Source organism: Oncorhynchus keta, chromosome 14 (genome assembly GCF_023373465.1).
Source record: "Oncorhynchus keta strain PuntledgeMale-10-30-2019 chromosome 14, Oket_V2, whole genome shotgun sequence".
Taxonomy (NCBI): domain Eukaryota; kingdom Metazoa; phylum Chordata; class Actinopteri; order Salmoniformes; family Salmonidae; genus Oncorhynchus; species Oncorhynchus keta.
Genome location: NC_068434.1, coordinates 4,707,227 through 4,716,623, shown reverse-complemented (window position 1 = coordinate 4,716,623; position 9,397 = coordinate 4,707,227). Strand labels below are relative to the sequence as shown.

Sequence of the window (9,397 nt, the reverse complement as noted above, 5' to 3'; positions counted from 1 at the left end):
TGATGTTTCTATTAGATTACGTTAGATCAGGCTCACAGTGGATGATGTTTCTATTAGATTACGTTAGATCAGGCTCACAGTGGATGATGTTTCTATTAGATTATGTTAGATCAGGCTCACAGAGGATGATGTTTCTGTTATATTACGTTAGATCAGGCTCACAGAGGATGATGTTTCTATTAGATTATGTTAGATCAGGCTCACAGAGGATGATGTTTATATTAGATTATGTTAGATCAGGCTCACAGAGGATGATGTTTCTATTAGATTACGTTAGATCAGGCTCACAGAGGATGATGTTTCTATTAGATTATTTTAGATCAGGCTCACAGAGGATGATGTTTCTGTTATATTACGTTAGATCAGGCTCACAGAGGATGATGTTTCTATTAGATTATGTTAGATCAGGCTCACAGAGGATGATGTTTATATTAGATTATGTTAGATCAGGCTCACAGAGGATGATGTTTCTATTAGATTATGTTAGATCAGGCTCACAGAGGATGATGTTTCTATTAGATTATTTTAGATCAGGCTCACAGTGGATGATGTTTCTATTAGGTTACGTTAGATCAGGCTCACAGTGGATGATGTTTCTATTAGATTATGTTAGATCAGGCTCACAGTGGATGATGTTTCTATTAGATTACATCAGATCAGGCTCACAGAGGATGATGTTTCTATTAGATTACGTTAGATCAGGCTCACAGAGGATGATGTTTCTATTAGATTATGTTAGATCAGGCTCACAGTGGATGATGTTTCTATTAGATTACGTTAGATCAGGCTCACAGTGGATGATGTTTCTATTAGATTATGTTAGATCAGGCTCACAGAGGATGATGTTTCTATTAGATTATGTTAGATCAGGCTCACAGAGGATGATGTTTCTATTAGATTATGTTAGATCAGGCTCACAGAGGATGATGTTTCTATTAGATTATGTTAGATTAGGCTCACAGAGGATGATGTTTCCGTGAGATTACGTTAGATCAGGCTCACAGTGGATGATGTTTCTATTAGATTATGTTAGATCAGGATCACAGAGGATTCTAGTGATGTTTATATTAGGTTACGTTAGATCAGGCTCACAGAGGATGATGTTTCCGTGAGATTACGTTAGATCAGGCTCACAGTGGATGATGTTTCTATTAGATTACGTTAGATCAGGCTCACAGTGGATGATGTTTCTATTAGATTATGTTAGATCAGGCTCACAAGGATGATGTTTCTATTAGATTGCGTTAGATTAGGCTCCCAGAGGATGATGTTTCTATGAGATTATGTTAGATCAGGCTCACAGTGGATGATGTTTCTATTAGATTATGTTAGATCAGGCTCACAGAGGATGATGTTTCTATTAGATTACGTTAGATCAGGCTCACAGAGGATGATGTTTCTATTAGATTATGTTAGATCAGGCTCACAGAGGATGATGTTTCTATTAGATTACGTTAGATCAGGCTCACAGAGGATGATGTTTCTATTAGATTGCGTTAGATTAGGCTCACAGAGGATGATGTTTCTATTAGATTGCGTTAGATTAGGCTCACAGAGGATGATGTTTCTGTGAGATCGCGTTAGATTAGGCTCACCGAGGATGATGTTTCTGTGAGATTGCGTTAGATTAGGGTCACAGAGGATGATGTTTCTGTGAGATTGCGTTAGATCAGGCTCACAGAGGATGATGTTTCTGTGAGATTACGTTAGATTAGGCTCACAGTGGATGATGTTTCTATTAGATTATGTTAGATCAGGCTCACAGAGGATGATGTTTCTATTAGATTATGTTAGATCAGGCTCACAGAGGATGATGTTTCTATTAGATTATGTTAGATCAGGCTCACAGAGGATTCTAGTGATGTTTCTATTAGATTACGTTAGATCAGGCTCACAGTGGATGATGTTTCTATGAGATTATGTTAGATCAGGCTCACAGTGGATGATGTTTCTATTAGATTATTTTAGATCAGGCTCACAGAGGATGATGTTTCTATTAGATTACGTTAGATCAGGCTCACAGAGGATGATGTTTCTATTAGATTGCGTTAGATCAGGCTCACAGAGGATGATGTTTCTATTAGATTGCGTTAGATTAGGCTCACAGAGGATGATGTTTCTGATTACGTTAGATCAGGCTCACAGTGGATGATGTTTCTATTAGATTACGTTAGATCAGGCTCACAGAGGATGATGTTTCTATTAGATTATGTTAGATCAGGCTCACAGAGGATGATGTTTCTATTAGATTATGTTAGATCAGGCTCACAGAGGATGAGTGATTTTCTATTAGATTACGTTAGATCAGGCTCACAGTGGATGATGTTTCTATGAGATTACGTTAGATCAGGCTCACAGTGGATGATGTTTCTATTAGATTACGTTAGATCAGGCTCACAGAGGATGATGTTTCTATTAGATTATGTTAGATCAGGCTCACAGAGGATTCTAGTGATGTTTCTATTAGATTACGTTAGATCAGGCTCACAGTGGATGATGTTTCTATGAGATTATGTTAGATCAGGCTCACAGTGGATGATGTTTCTATTAGATTACGTTAGATCAGGCTCACAGAGGATGATGTTTCTATTAGATTGCGTTAGATTAGGCTCACAGAGGATGATGTTTCTATTAGATTGCGTTAGATTAGGCTCACAGAGGATGATGTTTCTGTGAGATTGCGTTAGATTAGGCTCACAGAGGATGATGTTTCTGTGAGATTGCGTTATATTAGGGTCTCAGAGGATGATGTTTCTGTGAGATTGCGTTAGATCAGGTTCACAGAGGATGATGTTTCTGTGAGATTACGTTAGATTAGGCTCACAGAGGATGATGTTTCTGTGAGATTGCGTTATATTAGGGTCTCAGAGGATGATGTTTCTGTGAGATTGAGTTAGATCAGGTTCACAGAGGATGATGTTTCTGTGAGATTACGTTAGATTAGGCTCACAGAGGATGATGTTTCTGTGAGATTGCGTTATATTAGGGTCTCAGAGGATGATGTTTCTGTGAGATTGCGTTAGATCAGGCTCACAGAGGATGATGTTTCTATTAGATTACGTTAGATCAGGCTCACAGAGGATTCTAGTTCTTCTGCAGTTGGAGCAGTTGGATGGTCCACCACTGAAAGCCCTGGCGCTCTACGATGCGGCAAAGCTAACTAGACAACTAGACAACTTATTTTAAGCTTTGGTTTGACATTTAAAGAAGCAAGAAATTGTAATTATTACTGAGTTTATAAAAATGTTCTTCTTCGTTTTACCAAATGACTTCTGGACCGTCGACTGTCTGAGCCCCCCAGGAGGTACCCCATCTACCAGAACCAGGGAGTTTGGATCAGTCTGATTCTCCGTGCTCTGAGTTGGAGGGGGACCAGCTTGAGGTGAGGCTAATCCTTCCAAAAGTGTTGAAAATGACATATCTCCCATCTATAACACTGCACCATCACATTTTCTCACTGTACAGTGTGACTTGTGTGTTTGCTTGTTTAAGTCTCTGTCTCCAGTACCTGTTCCCTTTAACTCTGCTCCTGTTCTCCAGGACCTAGTGGTTCTGCCCAACATCCAGACCCTCCTGATGTCCTCCATTACCTGTTCTCCAGAACCTAGTGGTTCGACTCAACACCCAGACCTGGATCCACCTGATGTCCTCCATTACCTGTTCTCCAGGACCTAGTGGTTCTGCCCAACATCCAGACCCTCCTGATGTCCTCCATCACCTGTTCTCCAGGACCTAGTGGTTCTGCCCAACATCCAGACCCTACTGATGTCCTCCATCACCTGTTCTTCAGGACCTAGTGGTTCTGCCCAACATCCAGACCCTCCTGATGTCCTCCATCTCCTGTTCTCCAGGACCTAGTGGTTCTGCCCAACATCCAGACCCTCCTGATGTCCTCCATTTCCTGTTCTCCAGGACCTAGTGGTTCTGACTCAACACCCAGACCTGGATCCACCTGATGTCCTCCATTTCCTGTTCTCCAGGACCTAGTGGTTCTGCCCAACACCCAGACCCTCCTGATGTCCTCCATCTCCTGTTCTCCAGGACCTAGTGGTTCTGCCCAACACCCAGACCTGGATCCACCTGATGTCCTCCATTTCCTGTTCTCCAGAACCTAGTGGTTCTGCCCAACATCCAGACCCTCCTGATGTCCTCCATTACCTCTTCTCCAGGACCTAGTGGTTCTGCCCAACATCCAGACCTGGATCCTGATGTCCTCCATCTCCTGTTCTCCAGGACCTAGTGGTTCTGCCCAACATCCAGACCCTCCTGATGTCCTCCATTTCCTGTTCTCCAGGACCTAGTGGTTCTGCCCAACACCCAGACCCTCCTGATGTCCTCCATCTCCTGTTCTCCAGGACCTAGTGGTTCTGCCCAACATCCAGACCTCCTGATGTCCTCCATTTCCTGTTCTCCAGGACCTAGTGGTTCTGCCCAACATCCAGACCCTCCTGATGTCCTCCATCTCCTGTTCTCCAGGACCTAGTGGTTCTGCCCAACATCCAGACCCTCCTGATGTCCTCCATCTCCTGTTCTCCAGGACCTAGTGGTTCTGCCCAACATCCAGACCACCTGATGTCCTCCATTTCCTGTTCTCCAGGACCTAGTGGTTCTGCCCAACATCCAGACCCTCCTGATGTCCTCCATCTCCTGTTCTCCAGGACCTAGTGGTTCTGCCCAACATCCAGACCCTCCTGATGTCCTCCATCTCCTGTTCTCCAGGACCTAGTGGTTCTGCCCAACATCCAGACCCTCCTGATGTCCTCCATCTCCTGTTCTCCAGGACCTAGTGGTTCTGCCCAACATCCAGACCCTCCTGATGTCCTCCATCTCCTGTTCTCCAGGACCTAGTGGTTCTGCACAACACCCAGACCCTCCTGATGTCCTCCATTACCTGTTCTCCAGGACCTAGTGGTTCTGCCCAACACCCAGACCTGGATCCACCTGATGTCCTCCATCACCTGTTCTCCAGAACCTAGTGGTTCGACTCAACACCCAGACCCTCCTGATGTCCTCCATTTCCTGTTCTCCAGGACCTAGTGGTTCTGTCCAACACCCAGACCCTCCTGATGTCCTCCATTACCTGTTCTCCAGGACCTAGTGGTTCTGCCCAACATCCAGACCCTCCTGATGTCCTCCATCTCCTGTTCTCCAGGACCTAGTGGTTCTGCCCAACACCCAGACCCTCCTGATGTCCTCCATTTCCTGTTCTCCAGGACCTAGTGGTTCGACTCAACACCCAGACCTGGATCCACCTGATGTCCTCCATTACCTGTTCTCCAGGACCTAGTGGTTGTGCCCAACACCCAGACCCTACTGATGTCCTCCATTTCCTGTTCTCCAGGACCTAGTGGTTCGACTCAACACCCAGACCTGGATCCACCTGATGTCCTCCATTACATGTTCTCCAGAACCTAGTGGTTCTGTCCAACACCCAGACCCTCCTGATGTCCTCCATTACCTGTTCTCCAGGACCTAGTGGTTCTGCCCAACATCCAGACCCTCCTGATGTCCTCCATCTCCTGTTCTCCAGGACCTAGTGGTTCTGCCCAACATCCAGACCCTCCTGATGTCCTCCATCTCCTGTTCTCCAGGACCTAGTGGTTCTGCCCAACATCCAGACCCTCCTGATGTCCTCCATCTCCTGTTCTCCAGGACCTAGTGGTTCTGCCCAACTTCCAGACCCACCTGATGTCATCCATTTCCTGTTCTCCAGGACCTAGTGGTTCTGCCCAACATCCAGACCCTCCTGATGTCCTCCATCTCCTGTTCTCCAGGACCTAGTGGTTCTGCCCAACATCCAGACCCTCCTGATGTCCTCCATCTCCTGTTCTCCAGGACCTAGTGGTTCTGCACAACACCCAGACCCTCCTGATGTCCTCCATTACCTGTTCTCCAGGACCTAGTGGTTCGGCCCAACACCCAGACCTGGATCCACCTGATGTCCTCCATTACCTGTTCTCCAGAACCTAGTGGTTCGACTCAACACCCAGACCCTCCTGATGTCCTCCATTTCCTGTTCTCCAGGACCTAGTGGTTCTGTCCAACACCCAGACCCTCCTGATGTCCTCCATTACCTGTTCTCCAGGACCTAGTGGTTCTGCCCAACATCCAGACCCTCCTGATGTCCTCCATCTCCTGTTCTCCAGGACCTAGTGGTTCTGCCCAACATCCAGACCCTCCTGATGTCCTCCATTTCCTGTTCTCCAGGACCTAGTGGTTCTGCCCAACATCCAGACCCTCCTGATGTCCTCCATCTCCTGTTCTCCAGGACCTAGTGGTTCTGCCCAACACCCAGACCCTCCTGATGTCCTCCATTTCCTGTTCTCCAGGACCTAGTGGTTCTGCCCAACACCCAGACCTGGATCCACCTGATGTCCTCCATTTCCTGTTCTCCAGGACCTAGTGGTTCTGCCCAACATCCAGACCCTCCTGATGTCCTCCATCTCCTGTTCTCCAGGACCTAGTGGTTCTGCCCAACATCCAGACCCACCTGATGTCCTCCATTTCCTGTTCTCCAGGACCTAGTGGTTCTGCCCAACATCCAGACCCTCCTGATGTCCTCCATCACCTGTTCTCCAGGACCTAGTGGTTCTGCCCAACACCCAGACCCTCCTGATGTCCTCCATTACCTGTTCTCCAGGACCTAGTGGTTCTGCCCAACATCCAGACCCTCCTGATGTCCTCCATTACCTGTTCTCCAGAACCTAGTGGTTCGACTCAACACCCAGACCTGGATCCACCTGATGTCCTCCATTACCTGTTCTCCAGGACCTAGTGGTTCTGCCCAACATCCAGACCCTCCTGATGTCCTCCATCACCTGTTCTCCAGGACCTAGTGGTTCTGCCCAACATCCAGACCCACCTGATGTCCTCCATTACCTGTTCTCCAGAACCTAGTGGTTCGACTCAACACCCAGACCCTCCTGATGTCCTCCATTTCCTGTTCTCCAGGACCTAGTGGTTCTGTCCAACACCCAGACCTGGATCCACCTGATGTCCTCCATTACCTGTTCTCCAGAACCTAGTGGTTCGACTCAACACCCAGACCCTCCTGATGTCCTCCATTACCTGTTCTCCAGGACCTAGTGGTTCTGCCCAACATCCAGACCCTCCTGATGTCCTCCATCTCCTGTTCTCCAGGACCTAGTGGTTCTGCCCAACATCCAGACCCTCCTGATGTCCTCCATCTCCTGTTCTCCAGGACCTAGTGGTTCTGCCCAACACCCAGACCCTCCTGATGTCCTCCATCTCCTGTTCTCCAGGACCTAGTGGTTCTGCCCAACACCCAGACCCTCCTGATGTCCTCCATTTCCTGTTCTCCAGGACCTAGTGGTTCTGCCCAACATCCAGACCCTCCTGATGTCCTCCATCTCCTGTTCTCCAGGACCTAGTGGTTCTGCCCAACATCCAGACCCTCCTGATGTCCTCCATCTTCTGTTCTCCAGGACCTAGTGGTTCTGCACAACACCCAGACCCTCCTGATGTCCTCCATTACCTGTTCTCCAGGACCTAGTGGTTCTGCCCAACACCCAGACCTGGATCCACCTGATGTCCTCCATTACCTGTTCTCCAGAACCTAGTGGTTCGACTCAACACCCAGACCCTCCTGATGTCCTCCATTTCCTGTTCTCCAGGACCTAGTGGTTCTGTCCAACACCCAGACCTGGATCCTCCTGATGTCCTCCATTTCCTGTTCTCCAGGACCTAGTGGTTCTGCCCAACATCCAGACCCTCCTGATGTCCTCCATCTCCTGTTCTCCAGGACCTAGTGGTTCTGCCCAACATCCAGACCCACCTGATGTCCTCCATTTCCTGTTCTCCAGGACCTAGTGGTTCTGCCCAACATCCAGACCCTCCTGATGTCCTCCATCTCCTGTTCTCCAGGACCTAGTGGTTCTGCCCAACACCCAGACCCTCCTGATGTCCTCCATTTCCTGTTCTCCAGGACCTAGTGGTTCTGCCCAACACCCAGACCCCCTGATGTCCTCCATCTCCTGTTCTCCAGGACCTAGTGGTTCTGCCCAACATCCAGACCCTCCTGATGTCCTCCATCTCCTGTTCTCCAGGACCTAGTGGTTCTGCCCAACATCCAGACCCACCTGATGTCCTCCATTTCCTGTTCTCCAGGACCTAGTGGTTCTGCCCAACATCCAGACCCTCCTGATGTCCTCCATCTCCTGTTCTCCAGGACCTAGTGGTTCTGCCCAACACCCAGACCCTCCTGATGTCCTCCATTACCTGTTCTCCAGGACCTAGTGGTTCTGCCCAACACCCAGACCCTCCTGATGTCCTCCATTTCCTGTTCTCCAGGACCTAGTGGTTCGACTCAACACCCAGACCTGGATCCACCTGATGTCCTCCATTACCTGTTCTCCAGGACCTAGTGGTTCTGCACAACACCCAGACCCTCCTGATGTCCTCCATTTCCTGTTCTGCAGGACCTAGTGGTTCGGCCCAACACCCAGACCCTCCTGATGTCCTCCATTTCCTGTTCTGCAGGACCTAGTGGTTCTGCCCAACACCCAGACCCTCCTGATGTCCTCCATCTCCTGTTCTCCAGGACCTAGTGGTTCTGCCCAACACCCAGACCCTCCTGATGTCCTCCATTTCCTGTTCTCCAGGACCTAGTGGTTCGACTCAACACCCAGACCTGGATCCACCTGATGTCCTCCATTACCTGTTCTCCAGGACCTAGTGGTTGTGCCCAACACCCAGACCCTACTGATGTCCTCCATTTCCTGTTCTGCAGGACCTAGTGGTTCGGCCCAACACCCAGACCCTCCTGATGTCCTCCATTTCCTGTTCTGCAGGACCTGAGTAGTGGTTCGGCCCAACACCCACACCCTCCTGATGTCCTCCATTTCCTGTTCTCCAGGACCTAGTGGTTCTGCCCAACACCCAGACCCTCCTGATGTCCTCCATTTCCTGTTCTCCAGGACCTAGTGGTTCTGCCCAACATCCAGACCCTCCTGATGTCCTCCATTACCTGTTCTCCAGGACCTAGTGGTTCTGCCCAACACCCAGACCCTCCTGATGTCCTCCATTTCCTGTTCTCCAGGACCTAGTGGTTCTGCCCAACATCCAGACCCTCCTGATGTCCTCCATTACCTGTTCTCCAGGACCTAGTGGTTCTGCCCAACACCCAGACCTGGATCCAACTGATGTCCTCCAGAACCCTGACAAACGACCCCATGTTCTATACAGAACCAGGACAAACGACCCCGTGTTCTATAAAGAACCTGACAAACGTCCCTGTGTTCTATACAGAACCCTGACAAACGGACTCGTGTTCTATACAGAACCCTGACAAACGGCCTCGTGTCAACCATTCATATGAATATGAAAGGTAACAAGGGGAAGAGGGTCTTTGAGTTCAAATCACAACCTTTTACGTGAC

The 9,397-nt window shown here is 48.6% G+C and overlaps 2 long non-coding RNA genes across 3 annotated transcripts; both read right to left on the bottom strand.

Annotated features, from left to right (window-relative positions):
- Positions 1 to 3,548: 3,548 nt before the first annotated feature.
- Positions 3,549 to 7,560, bottom strand: LOC127907125 (uncharacterized). 2 transcript variants are annotated; one of them, XR_008063297.1, is made up of 3 exons: positions 7,496 to 7,560; positions 6,630 to 6,690; positions 3,549 to 3,590 (listed from the first exon to the last, which is right to left on the bottom strand). It is a non-coding gene; the product is annotated as an uncharacterized LOC127907125 (long non-coding RNA). The 2 variants fall into 2 exon arrangements; XR_008063296.1 differs by lacking the exon at positions 3,549 to 3,590 and adding an exon at positions 4,117 to 4,158.
- A 770-nt stretch (positions 7,561 to 8,330) lies between these two features.
- LOC127907122 (uncharacterized) lies at positions 8,331 to 9,171 on the bottom strand. The gene is made up of 3 exons (XR_008063293.1): positions 9,062 to 9,171; positions 8,940 to 9,000; positions 8,331 to 8,380 (listed from the first exon to the last, which is right to left on the bottom strand). It is a non-coding gene; the product is annotated as an uncharacterized LOC127907122 (long non-coding RNA).
- Positions 9,172 to 9,397: the final 226 nt, after the last annotated feature.